The sequence below is a fragment of the Suncus etruscus genome, chromosome 8, assembly GCF_024139225.1.
Source record: "Suncus etruscus isolate mSunEtr1 chromosome 8, mSunEtr1.pri.cur, whole genome shotgun sequence".
Lineage (NCBI taxonomy): Eukaryota > Metazoa > Chordata > Mammalia > Eulipotyphla > Soricidae > Suncus > Suncus etruscus.
The window spans coordinates 84,769,633-84,781,881 of record NC_064855.1 but is presented as its reverse complement, the minus strand read 5'-3'; the positions used below and the strand labels follow the sequence as shown (position 1 = coordinate 84,781,881).

Here is a 12,249-nt window from a genome sequence, read left to right as displayed (position 1 = left end):
TAAGAATCTTATATTTGAATTTTGCTTTTCACCTGACAATTAGACATAATTGCCAAAGGTGTAGAAGGTATAGAATGTCAGCTAGAGTATGTTTGCTTCCCTCAAGAGTATTATCATTCTATATATGCTAAAAAAGAGGTAAATATTATTAAACTTTAGGTAGATCTTTTATATAGTTTAAACAGATCTGCAAGTTAAATATAGTTTAAACATATTTATATTCAAACTCATTTTACTTATTTATTTTTATTTGATTTGTTGTGTTGTGTTGTTTTTATTTATTTATTTTTTGTCAAATCCATTGATACTCAAATCTTTATCCTAGGACTGCACTCATGAATTACTTCTATTATTGCTCTGGAAACATGAGTCAAGGACTGAATCTGGATTAGCCACATGTTAGACATGCAGACAACCCATTTTATAATATTCAGATCCAAACATAATTTTTCATAGGATTAAGTAAAAATTAAAATGTGTCTTGGTGCCTTGATTAGAATACCAATAGTTTATATATTTAATTTATTATGTGTTCTTTATGTATTATTATTTATTATCATTTAATAATTCATTATTAATCTTATTTAATTATTCTTAATTATTGTTAATTATCAATTGTTAATTAATTATTTAATATTATTTAATATCATTTATTTTATGCAATTTAAGTCATTTATAATATGATACTATACACTAGAGATAAAATTGTAACACGAAGTGTCTCATAGAGAGTACAGGCGGGGGTGGGGTGGGGAGGAGGGAGATTTGAGACATTGATGATGGAAATGTTGTACTAATGAAGGGGGCAGTTTTTTAAATGATTGAAACCCAACTACAATCATATTTGTAATCAAGGTATTTAAATAAAGATGTTAATATAAAAACTAAAAGTATTTTCTGCAGCATGGTATACCTCTTTATAACTTTATTTGCATATATTAATATGATATCAAAGATTACACATGAATATACATAACAAAATATTTTCATAATAATTTTGTGCCAACAACAATTTTACTCTTTCTTCTTCTATGGATACAGATTTACTTGTTAGTATTTTCTCTTAATTTACTGTACAGAGTCCATTTCGACAACAAATTAGTAGATAAAAATTTGATATAGAACTAAATGATATATTCATAGCATGTTTTATAAAATCAAGACTTACTGACAGAAGCACCATGGTGATTTTGATAAATAGAAAATCCAAAAGATGTCTGTATTTTAATCTTTGTCCAGTGAGTATGTAAATTTAGGGCCTGACAAATATGATTAAATTAAGAATCTTAGATTGTGAGATTTTCCTCATCAACCCAATTGAAATATGTAGCTCTTATAAAGAGGAGGCTGAGTCTTTCAAAGTCAGAAAAATAATTTTGAATTTGCTGCACTGAAGATGATGAAGTAAGGCTGCAAAATGCAAAAAATGCAAGTGGCTGGCCAGTAGAAGCTGCATATAACATGGAAACTGTTTCTTCCCACAAACTTCCAGACAATGCAGCCCTGCTGATAGTGTGATTGAAACTCAGTGAGACCCATTTAGGCAACTGATCCAAAAACACATGATTTTTTAAACCACTGGTGAAGGATTTTATTTCTATATATATTTAAAAAAAAAAGATAAGGCCTCCCAATTCTTACCAAAAGCTGTGTTCTTTACACTGACTGTATGGAAAGAGGAAGTACAGTAAATGCCTCAACCCAGGCCCTTTGCCTGTTTGTATTGGAACAAGGATAATTTTCCTCCATTGACTTAATAAATAAATAACAATTGTGCTGCCAGAGAGGTAGCACAGTGGTAGGGCATTTGCCTTTTATGCAGCTAACCCAGAAGGATGCTGGTTTTATCGTCAGCATCCCATATGGTACTTTAAGCCAGGACCCATTTCTGAGAACAGAGCCAGGAGTAACCCTTGAGCGTCGTTGGGTGTGGCCCTAAAATTAAACAAAACAAAATATAAATTAAAGATAATGATAAACAGTATCATCATTGCAAACCTCATTGTGTAAAAGGCAAACAAAAGGAGAGAAAAGAAGAAAAGAAGAAGAAAAGAAGAAAAGAAGAAGAAAAGAAGAAAAGAAGAAGAAAAGAAGAGAAGAGAAGAGAAGAAGAAGAAGAAGAAGAAGAAGAAGAAGAAGAAGAAGAAGAAGAAGAAGAAGAAGAAGAAGAAGAAGAAGAAGAAGAAGAAGAAGAAGAAGAAGAAGAAGAAGAAGAAGAAGAAGAAGAAGAAGAAGAAATGTCTGCCACAGAGACAGGCAGGGCCACAGGTATAGCAGGACTGGGGACATTGGTGACAGGAAATATGCACTGGTGAAGGTATATACTTTGTATGATGAAACCAGTCATGAACAACCTTAATAACTGTATACACCTTTTAAGAAATTGTTCATCTAAAGGACACTGGGAGATATTTCTTTCCTTATTTGTTTATTTTTGCTTTTCAGCATGGTGGTACTCAGGGCTCACTCTTGGATTTAGGGGACAATACAAGATACAGGTCAGTTATGTATAAGGTAGTATCCTACCTACTGTACAATTTATCTAGTTCCTATTATTTATATTATTTATTTATTCATCTATATCTTTAATTATTACATTTTTATGTGATATAAATGGGGTGTCTTTTCCTGACAGTGATGCAATAATGAGGCCACAATTAGGACGCCTGCAAGCAAAATATATGTATTAGCTTTTGTGCTGTCCCCCAACATCAGAGATAAAGCTGTCTTGTTGATGACCAAAGTTAAAGAAGCATGCAAAATGAACAGATGAAAAGAAGCAGAATTTGAACACATAAAGCATCTAATTTTAAACTAGATAGTATAGCTTGAGGATAAATAAAACAAATTGATCTTTTCTAACATTAAATAGCTCTGTCTTTCTGATTAATTCTAACTCTTTCTTAAAATAGCTCAGGATCAAAAATTGTTTGGTCAGGAGGAATACATGAGTCACTGGAGGAGAACTCAAAGTGACTTTCCCTTTATTCATTCAACCCATTCACAGTGAGAACTGTTGGTGACTGCAGGAGTCTGAGAACAATTGTCCCTTCTTTTATAAATGTTTGTCCTTTGAGCAGGTACCATGCTGGAAGCATCTGTTGCTGCACCCCTGGCTGATGCTGATTGGTCCAGAATTGAACACCTGTGCCAAATTTATTCATACAGTTGCCCCTTCCTGGGAATTCAAATTGGCATTGCAAAAGACATACTTCATCTCTCTAGGCTGAATGTTCCTGTAATATGGATACTCAGAAGCACTCAGTTACAGAATATTTTCAACACTGGGGCTAGAAAGCTAGAAAAAACTATTCTGCAAAGAATGAGAAAAGAATTAGGTAAAAACATAGATAAGCAGTGTTGAAAGAAGCAAAGGGCTCATTTTTCCAGTTCTAATTCTGGTATATAAATGTTAAAGATTAAAAAAAAACCTTTATCCTTGGGTTCTTTGAGATTTTGTCTTTTCCCTAATGGCAACTGCAATCATAAGATTGCTTCAGCAGTTTTGTGATATTTGTAATATAAACAAGTTCATATCAAATGCTGTGAATAAATCCTGGACATAATGAATCATCATCCCTTCATAGATTTTATGTCCTGATAAAATTTATATCACACAATTTAAGAGTCAATTCTTTATTTAACATGAAATAAATGGTATTTATAATTACATTTAGGCCATTGGTATTAAATCTTAAACTTATATAGAAAATTAACATTCAATTCTATATAACCATCTTTTCTTTCTGTCTACATGGGTGTTTAGGAAAAAATTCTCATATTACACATTTTTAAGCCTACTTTCTGTCTTTAACTTATTTCTCATGTAATATAGTCAATCATATTCACTCATTAGTTTTCCAATTATGTTTTTCTTATTTGATTAAGTTCCTCATTAGTGTAATAATTGGTGATCTAAAAATTATTTACTTACCTCATTACTACAACATATAATAATCCCTGTAGCTTCCATGTCACCATCAATGTTGGTTCAAATCCCGACATTCCATATGGTCCCATGAGCCTGCCAGGAGAAATTTCTGAAATTAGAGTCACTAATAACCCCTGAGCACTGCCGGTTGTGACCCCCCCAAAAAAAAATAAAGCACTTACAGGTTATTTGATTTCAGTTCAAGGGACAATGATAATCATAATTATCAAGTGGAATTAAGAGAGATAAAGTACTTTACATTCCAATAAAATATGGAGACAATGGAAACTTTATATAAATAAATTAATAATAATGTTAATAGCTATACTTCATTGTTTATCTCTTTAGCAATATTAATTTCATTTAGTCCTCATATAAAACTTATGACTCTTTGATTACTCTAATGGCTTTACACTATTCTCATTTATAAATCAAACAAATTGTAAATGAACTTAAATATTTTCTGAAAATTATAGGACAGTGAATGATAAGGTGGTTAGATCATTTAGCTGAGTAGCAGATCATGCAAATTCAACTATAGGATCTAGCACTGAATCTTCATTGACTACTATATTGTCCATTTTCTAAAATATTGATTAGTATAAAGACATATGATTCAAGGCAATAGTGGTTTTTTAAAACTAAACAGCATAAGTCATATAAACTCATACAAATTCTATTATAAAATCATTTTTGTTTTCCTTACATGCAGTATAGTACATTAGATATATGCTTTGTATGGAGCTGATACCCCTATTTAATGAACCAAAAACATAAGTTCACCTAAGCATCTCCAGGAGTAATTCCTTGGTACAAAAGTAAGATTAAAACCTGAAAAACACCAGGTGTGGTAAAAATCAAGCAAAAAATTGTTTTATTTTATGGAAAATACTTAAGTTAGGTATCTGAAGCTATTTATGAAAATAGCATGAGTTAATATGCATAAATAAAATAATGCAGTGGAAAAATTGTGATCAAACCGACCCAGAATTAGGTTATTCTAATAATACATTTATAAACTTATTAATAAAAATTTGAATAAATTATTGTTATGTCAGTTTATTTTGAATTACTTAAATTTAATGAAGTTAAACAATTTTCTTTGTTTTAAAGAGAAAAACAAGCATTACTTCTTAAATAGGTTATTTTATTATTTTCTGAATTAAATTGGCAATTTTTTTTTTTTTTTTTTTTTTTGGTTTTTGGGCCACACCCGGCGTTGCTCAGGGGTTACTCCTGGCTGTCTGCTCAGAAATAGCTCCTGGCAGGCACGGGGGACCATATGGGACACCGGGATTCAAACCAACCACCTTTGATCCTGGATCGGCTGCTTGCGAGGTAAACGCCGCTGTGCTATCTCTCCGGGCCCAGCAAATATTTTTAAATTTAAGAAATTTTAATTTTTTCATGTGCCTTTTGGCCATTTGTATTTCTTTGAGAAAGTGTCTGTTCATTTCTTCTCACTATTTTTTGATGGGCTTATATGTTTTCTTTTCTTGTTAAGTTCTGTCAGTAATTTGTATATCTTAGATATTATTAGCCCCTTAGCTGATGGGTATTGGGTGAATAGCTTCTCCCATTCTGTGGGTGGCTTTTGTACCTTAGGCATTATTTTCTTTGAGGTGCAGAAGCTTCTTCAGCTTATTAACTCTGCTTCGACTTGTTTAGAGACTGCTTTTTCTTCCTTGAAGTTGCCTTTAGTTTCAGTATCTTGGACTGTTTTACCTGTGTTGTTTCTTATATCTTCTTGTTTCAGGTCTGATATCAAGGTCTTTAATCCATTTGCATTTGACCTTGATGCATGGCGTTAGCTGGAGGTCTTAGTTCGTATTTTTGCAAGTGGCTGACCAATTGTGCCAACACCATTTGTTGAAGAGCCTTTCCTTGCTCTATTTTACATTTCTTGCCCAAGATGCAAAACAATGAAGTACCATCTTCACACCATAGAGACTGGCACACATCACAAAGAACAGTGCTGATGGGGATGTGGGGAGAAAGGAACTCTCATTTATTGCTGGTGGGAATTCTGTCTAGTCCAGTCTTTATGGAAAATAATATGGAGATTCCTCAAAAAAACTAAAAATTGAGCTCCCATTTGACCCAGCTATACCACTCCTAGGGATATACCATAAGAACACAAAAATTCAATAGAAAAATCCCTTCCTCACACCTATATTCATCGCAGCATATTTACAATAATCAGACTCTGGAAACAATCAAGATGTCCTTCAACAAATGAATGGCTAAAGAAACTGTGGTACATATACACAATGGAATATTATGCAGCTCTCAGGAGAGATTTTGAAATTTTCCTATACATTGATGTACATGAAATCTATTATGCTGAGTGAAATTAGACAGAGGGAGAGAGAAACACATTATATTCTCATTCATCTATGGGTTTTCAGAAAAAAATAAAGACATTGAAATAATTCCCAGAGATGAGGGCAAGAAGGACAGGCTCAAGATATGAAGCTCACCAAAAAGAGTGGTGAGTCCAGTTAGAGAAATAATTATGCTGAGAATTATCATAACAATGTCAGTGAGTGAGAAATGTAGAATGTCTGTCTGGAATACAGGCGGGGGGTGGGAAGAGAAGAGATGGGAGCATTGGTGATGGGTAGGTTGGCATGGTAAAGGGGGGTGTTCTTGTTATGACTGAAACCCAACTACAATTATGCTTGTAATTATGGTGTTTAAATAAAGAAATTATTAAAAGAAAAGAATTTTTATTATGTGACTCTGAGTATAGAACCCAGGCCAGTCCTGGGTCAGCTGCTTGCAAGGCAAACTACCTACCACTGCACGGGCCCAATGTCTGGTACTTTTAAAGTAGATATTGTTAAGGAAAATGTAGCATAACCAGCTTACGAAAGGAGGAAATGGATAATTCAGTATAGAAATTAGGGGCAAAAAGGAAGTTTTGGGGATAAAATGTTGAGAAAGTCATTAAGTCATTAAAATTTTTCAGAACAATTTCTTTTGCTCAGGGGAGTATTAGTCACTGAAAAAACCAGCCTACAGAATTATACTGCTTTGGAATAACAGACTTGCAGGGAAGAAGATAAATCCTATTATATTCCATCATATATTTAGTTCTGAACCAAAGACAAACAATTCTCAAGAACTTGTTGGAAAGTCATAATGAATCTCAAATCTTCCTAGGATTTTTTTCTGCAGCTAATGTCATTAAAAAGTAACATTTTGTCCTCAAACTTCACTATTTCATTCAAGATCCTCTTTTTTGGCAAACAATATCCAGAAATTTACAGAAATATATTGATTCTGGGAAATGCAGTTATCAGCTTTTTCTCTACAATAACACAGAGGCAGCCTTAGAAGGAGACAGGGGTAGTGGCAATTTGCCAAATGGTAAATTAAATGGAGAGCCACTAAACCTCCTAGGACATTATATTCATTAGTACCACTACCAGAGCTCTACCCACACAGATTCCTTTTGTGTTTGTTTCCTTCATTTCCAATTCCATCAGCTGGCTCTGGGAGAATAAACTCTTTAAAATTCTAGCAGTGGGTTAAATAGGATATGCAGCAAAATTAGAAGTTATGAAAACTTGCACTCTTAACTTACGACAAGTTCACAGATATTATGTGAGATAGCTAACTTTTCCACTTGAAGGAAAATTTTGTACTTTTCTAACTCCATGAAAATAATTTGGTGACTTGATGGGTAAGGTTACATTAAATTTACAGTGAGTAATTCAGTTCACGTGGTTAAACAGAATTTTGTGATTAATTATAAATATCGATCAGAGTCTAATAGTAATTCAAGAACTATATTATAAAGGAAAATAAAAGAGAACTTTAAAATAAAGATTATTAATTTGAGCTTAAATCTGAAGACTGGATATATACTGATTAGGGCCTGCAAGTGGCTTTGTGTAGCATCTCTATTTGATCAGGTTATTCTGAAAGTATCTGAATATAAAAATTTCTATAACACAATTAACCTGTGTCAATGTCCAGCAGCACAATGCCCAGCAGTAGAGACTTTTTCTGAGATCTTCATAATCTTAGTCATTTTAAAACCAAAATCCTGGGTCTCAGAAAGCTATTAGAAATTATCTTTTATTGTTTTATAAATCCACAGGCTTTGGACCTCTCTCTTATTTCCACAGGTTCTAAATAAAGTATATCTTTGACTTTGCAGGTAATATCTTCACATATTCCAAACCAATGGACCCTTAAAACTTTTGATAGAGTTGATATTTTTGCTGTTGCTTCTTGAGAGATGCCGGGCAATGTACATAGGCAAACACTCATCTCTCTGCCTAAGTATTACTCCTGGCAGGGTTCTAGACATTATATTAAATACTGGCATCCAAATTGGGTTGGCAGAATGTAAAGCATGCTCACTAATTATTGTATTATTGTTCCAGTCTTTGGAACTAATTCATTTTTTTTGTTTTTCTTTACCTTGCATTATTCCTCTGATACTAAATTATTGATCAAAGGACATTTGGTTTTGTCAATTATATTTATCATTTTGTCAAAATGAGTGTTTAATTTTTGTCCAATTATTACTAAAGCATTATTTATTTCCTTCTCAATAACATTTGAGAGATCTTTGAGTCATTAATATGTGTTTATGTAAATATTTCAACAATGATTTATTGACGTTTTAAAGTTGGAGGTTGTGACAAGACAGGTATTTGTTTCAGAGAACAGGTGTTAGGACTCTCCAGTGGACCAAGTGCAGGGTACCATTTTTCCTGCATTATTACTCTGGACCCTAATTTATTAACTTTCTTATTTCAAAAATTATAAACCCTACATACTGTTTTCTATATTTTAAAACCACAGTTTATCTATGTTATCTGCATCTCTTATTTTGAATTTATTAATATTTAGGTCACATATGTAGGACCAAGCCTTCAGCACAGCAGTAGTCATTTGCCTTGCATATATGAAAACCGGTCAATCCTTAACAAAAAAATGTCACATTGTTAGGATGTGAGGGAATTTTTCTACAACTCTTGGACCTTCTCGAGGAATAATCAAAATATCAGAAAAGTTCACCATAGAAACCCTAATGAGAATGAGTATGACTGTAAATTCTAAAGTAAAATTAGAATGCGGATACTGTGATCGGGGATCAACAAAGAGAAGATGAAGAAACTTCACAGATATAAAAAAATCACAAATTAATTCTTCAAGAGGAAAAGGATGAAAGCTTATGGAATGGTGATCAATTTTTCTATTAGGAAAGGTCAAAAGGTTTAGAAAAAGGTAAAATTATCTTCCACTTTCTCTGTGACTTTAATTTCTCTACAGTTAATACAATCTATATTTTTTGGTAGTGACAAAATATTTTTCAAGGTCTGGAGGGCTACAACTGACTTTCATTACCAAAGTTTGGTGCATTGTCTATAGAGGTGTATTCCATGTGTATTGAGAAACACCTTTCTAATTAGTTTAGAAAATCCTCTACAACATTTTTGGGGCTTGATTGATATAAATGTAAATAACGTGAATTTTATTCTGACATTTCCAGTATTGGGCTGTACTGAATCAGCATTTGATTTGTTTCTATTTGTTTTCAACTTTTTAAAGCAAAAGTAAAACAATTTGCTACTGTAAGCATTTGATAACTTGAAAGCCTCTTCTATGAATACATCAAATATTCTCAAATAACGTGTATTTATTTAGGCCCATACATTTTGTCTAAAGAAGTTTACAGTAAAATAAAGTTCATTAAAGTGCAGTTACTCTTGACAACTGATCAAAGGGCCTAACAAATTTTACCTTGAATCTCAGACTAAAAATTCAGCATCTTAAACAGAAAATTGAGTAATTAAAACTCAGTGTTTAGTTGTGTGCTTTTTGTTTTGTTTTGAGGTGAAGTAGGGGTGAGAAGCTTCCAACCATAGCTTCCCAGCATAGTTTCCAAGCTGTACTAGATGATCTTGGTACCCAGGGAGACTGGACATTTCAATGCTAGGGCCTGAGAATGTTGAATTATCTCAAGGCAATGTGTTAATTTTTAAATAATAATCTACACATGTTGTTGAAGAGGACTTTCAAGAAATAATTAAGTAGTCAAAAACTTTTCAAACACATGTCAATCCTTAAGAAAACTTTACTAAGGTTTATGGAAATCTATTGTATATAGCCGCTTTTGCAATAACTATATTGTTCTTTTGTAGAGCCATAGGCTGGCACAATGAAAGCACTTCTATGCCAAATATCAAGTTTGCCAAGAAAGAAAGCCACCTGCAGTCATTGTTATCTCCCCTGAAACCCTTGATTGGTGCGAATAAAGCTCAGAGCATTTGCCTATTTTTCTTAAACTTATCTGTCAAATCATTCCCAATATGCATTTGGCCATCTGCTGTACTACAGTAGCAAAAGTTAGTGGATAGTATTGACTATTTGCCCAAAATAAGTAAAGACATCATTTTGCTTTTGAACAAAATGTGATTGGAACACAGATTTCTTTTTTCCCCTGGTACTTCTCTTCCTTCCTGATTTCACAGTAATCGTTCCAGCCTACTTCATAGTAAATCACCTTTTCTCTTCAAATGGGGAAAAAGTACATAAAGTCCATGTTGAAGAAGCACTATGCTATTTTGTTTTCATTTGCTAAAGTTCTGTTAAAAACTACAGTGTATGTACTTGGACATTATGTGACCAGAACAAGAGAGAACACTTTGATTATCTTCATACTTACTTCCTGAAATTACTACATTTGGAGCAATGTGGTAAAATTACATTGATTGTTATTGTTGATGCTGTTTGGAAGAAATTAAATAATTTACCTCATACTATTCTGATGACCTCAACTAAGTATTTAAATATGATTAAGATATTTCAAATAAAAATATATTTGTGCACAAAATTGAAAGGAAATAAGAATTCCATCAAAGCTATGCCTGCATTATTTATGATAGTAGTTATGTGAACTCTATTAATAATAATAGTTTGCAAAATTAGAAATGCCTACTTTTAAAATGATTTTGTATTACACTTTATTTGTCTGACCACTATTTTATTAATTAATTTTATCTTAAAAGATTATTTGCAGGACAAAAGGAAAGTTGATTTCATTCAATATTTTCATATATAGACAGACAAATGTATATGGAAATAGAATTTTATGGCTAAGAGATATTAAGATTATATAAATAATCATCTCTTCTAAGACTAGCAGCATAAATTAGAATCCTAAAAGGTTGGCAAGATATAATTTTACTATGGTGACCATACTTACTGCATTTCACATTTGAAATGCTGTTTATAGAATATATTGTAGACTCTCACAAAAAATCTTCTGCAAAAATATATGGTGACAAATATTAATGAATTTTTGTCTTCATATTTTCATAATTTACACAACTAAAATGATGGTACACATCAACTGTTATTTAGCATAAAGTTGATTTTTTGCAAAAAATTAAATACAACTTTTCTGACAAACTAGTGCACATGTTTTTCTTTCATTTTATGTTATTTATCTTTTTCTTATTTTTTCTTATTTTTTCACTAATATAATCATCACAAGAATCTCTTTGAACAATAATTGTGTATTCTGAAAAATAATTTCAGATACAAGCAGCTATTAAAAAAAGCTTTGGAGCTGGAGAGATAGCATGGAGGTAAGGCATTTGTCTTGCAAGCAGAAGGACTATGTTTCAAATCCTGGCATCCCACATGGTACCCCGAGCCTGCCAGGAGCGATTTCTGAATGTTGAGCCAGGAATAACCATTGAGCGATGCCAGATGTGACCCAAAACCAAAACAAAACAAAAAATATTTGATTATCTATTACTGAGAAATTATTTAACAATTTTTTGGTGGGAGTGCACTTGATGGTGCTCTGGGTTACTCCTGACTCTGCATTCAAAAATTACTCCTGGCAGGCTCAGGGGACCACATGGGATGCCGGGAATAGAACATGGGTCCATTCCTGGTTGGGCCATGTGCAAGGCAAATACTCTACCACTCTAGGCCCTTTAATTTTTTTTATTTTTATTTGATTTACCAATTTTTGAAGTTGGTAGACTATCTCAGTATTTTTCCATCCTGATTATTTATAAAATCATTCCCCCAAAGTCAAATTCCTGGTTATATCTTACTTTATTATGTAATTTTCCCCTTTCATTTCTCTCCCCGAACCTTTATATCACAGTTTAGTTGAATGCATTTCCAAGTTGTTTCCATTAATAATTGTCTAATCCCTTGTGTTTGGTCATTAAATTCTGCAAATGAATGAAATAATCTGTTGTTTGCCTTTTTCTTTCTTACTTCATTTTAATTCTATGATATTAAATTATATCTGTCATCCAAATTCATATGTTGAA

General features: G+C 32.6%; 1 pseudogene; it reads left to right on the top strand.

Annotated features, from left to right (window-relative positions):
• The first annotated feature begins 1,624 nt into the window (after positions 1-1,624).
• On the top strand, positions 1,625-1,740 carry LOC126016703 (uncharacterized; annotated as a pseudogene).
• Positions 1,741-12,249: the final 10,509 nt, after the last annotated feature.